This window comes from Schistocerca nitens, chromosome 8, assembly GCF_023898315.1.
Source record: "Schistocerca nitens isolate TAMUIC-IGC-003100 chromosome 8, iqSchNite1.1, whole genome shotgun sequence".
In the NCBI taxonomy this organism is placed as follows: Eukaryota; Metazoa; Arthropoda; class Insecta; order Orthoptera; family Acrididae; genus Schistocerca; species Schistocerca nitens.
The window spans coordinates 390748758-390750805 of NC_064621.1; the positions used below are offsets into that span (position 1 = coordinate 390748758).

The following is a 2048-nucleotide window of genomic DNA, read 5'->3' on the forward strand; positions in this document are numbered from 1 at the left end:
ACAGGGGGCGGCGGGCAGCACAGCTCCGCTCACCTCGCTGTCTCGGAAGCAACCCTCTCCTAACTTCTCCTTACTACAATTTACCGAAGTTGGTTTAAAAAAACTATCTGGCTGTGTTTTCATCTGACCAATCAGGGTCTCAATGTTAACCTTAAGCTCCGCCTACAAAAATTCTGTCTATCCAATGAGAAACGTTATACTTTTCGTGGTGGGGCAATGTTTTTCAAGTTTACAATGTAACAGAGACGCGAAAAAGTCTCATGCTAAAACTTGCAGCTGGTGTGGTCCTTTTAGAGTTTTCGTAAGATCTATACTGTTCTTCTGGAGGGCTCTAGCTTTCAACATGGGCTGGGGGGTGGTCCTAGCGGTTAGCTGGCGTCGTGGGTGTCCGCCCCTCATCGTAGGGCCTTCCAGCTTAGCATGGTTCTGCTCTCGGCTTCTGTTCTCGTTTCTCCCCTCGGAACTGCGTCTGTCTTACGGTGTGAAGGTATGACATGCATTTAGGCATTCTTGTGTTAGTCTGTGGAATTCCATTTGCTCACTCGTTACTCGTATTACTTTGGTCAATTTAATGTCACGATTTATTCGGAGCTATGTGACATACTACTGAATTTGGTTATCATGTCAAGGTTTTCATGGAAGGTGTTGGATTTGCCTGACACCTTACAAGGTCAACATGTAATCACGATTATCAAGATTAAGAAATTTAATTTGTGAAAAAGATGAATATCGTTTACGAACTTTTATTCGATGTTGGATCCCCGGATCTTCATAAAAACTGTTAGTGTGTTTTGCAGGACAGTGCATAGTGATTTCTTTGCGAATTAAAAATATTGGGCGAATCTGCTACCATCACGGTCCGAACGACGTGCAATATATCGCAGTCAACTTATGTGTTCAAGACGTTCTCTAAGCTGGCAGTTTGTTAGTCAGAAGATACCACACTGCCACTGTTTCTCATTTTGAAAGTGTTTTCCTGAAAATCTTACGGTGACGGTGAGTAGTTTAGTGGGCAAGAAAGAGACAGTCTTCATCATGAGCTGTAGTAGTTTTCTCCAACGTTGCCTGGCGTTCTCCGAGAAATGGAGAAGCGGATACCTCCGACCGTTAACTCGTCCTTTACCTAAGGTGTTCTCACCTTACAGCAGCCACAAAGAAAATATATTCGTCTACAATTAAATTTTTTGTCGGATTTTTTACCTTTGACAGGAAAAACAATTTAGAATGTATGCATCTATGAAAAAGAATCAAAAGCGAACTTAATTTCAGTTCCTGTCTTATATGTGTCAAAGACAAAAGGTCAAAGAGCAAGTTAATTAATTAATTAATTAATTAGTTCTTCTTTCATGAGTAGCATTTTATTTCAGCGTGATCTTATTTCTTGTATCTTCTACTAGTAGTTGACACGTGTTTTTAGGTTGCTGGACATAATTGCCTTTTTTCACTATTTCACACGTAAGACCTACACTGATGAGCCAGATCATTATGACCACCGTGCTACTATCGTATAAACCCTTATGGCTGAAATGATAATTAAATAGACACCCTAGCTGCATACAGGCGTTGATGTACTTCATTGGGGGACATGTTGAAAATGTGTGCCCCGACCGGGACTCGAACCCGGGATCTCCTGCTTACATGGCAGACGCTCTATCCATCTGAGCCACCGCGGGCACAGAGGTTAGTGCGTCTGCAGGGACTTATCCCTTGCACGCTCCCCGTGAGGTCCACATTCCCAACATGTCACACCACTACATTCGTAGTGCGCCTAATAGAATAGTGGTGTGGACATGTTGGGAATGTGGACCTCACAGGGAGCGTGCAAGGGATAAGTCCCGGCAGACGCACTATCCTCTGTGCCCGCGGTGGCTCAGATGGATAGAGCGTCTGCCATGTAAGCGGGAGATCCTGGGTTCGAGTCCCGGTCGGGGCACACATTTTCAACATGTCCCCAATGAAGTACATCAACGGCTGTTTGCAGCTAGGGTGTCTATTTAATTATCATTTCATTTCTAGCAAAGCTGCATGGTCATCCACGGTAACCTTTC

At 43.9% G+C, this 2048-nt stretch overlaps 1 non-coding gene across 1 annotated transcript; it reads right to left on the bottom strand.

Moving 5' to 3' along the window:
* Positions 1 to 1599: 1599 nt before the first annotated feature.
* Positions 1600 to 1674, bottom strand: Trnat-ugu (transfer RNA threonine (anticodon UGU)). Its single transcript has one exon. It is a non-coding gene; the product is annotated as a tRNA-Thr (tRNA).
* Between the last annotated feature and the right edge of the window lie 374 nt (positions 1675 to 2048).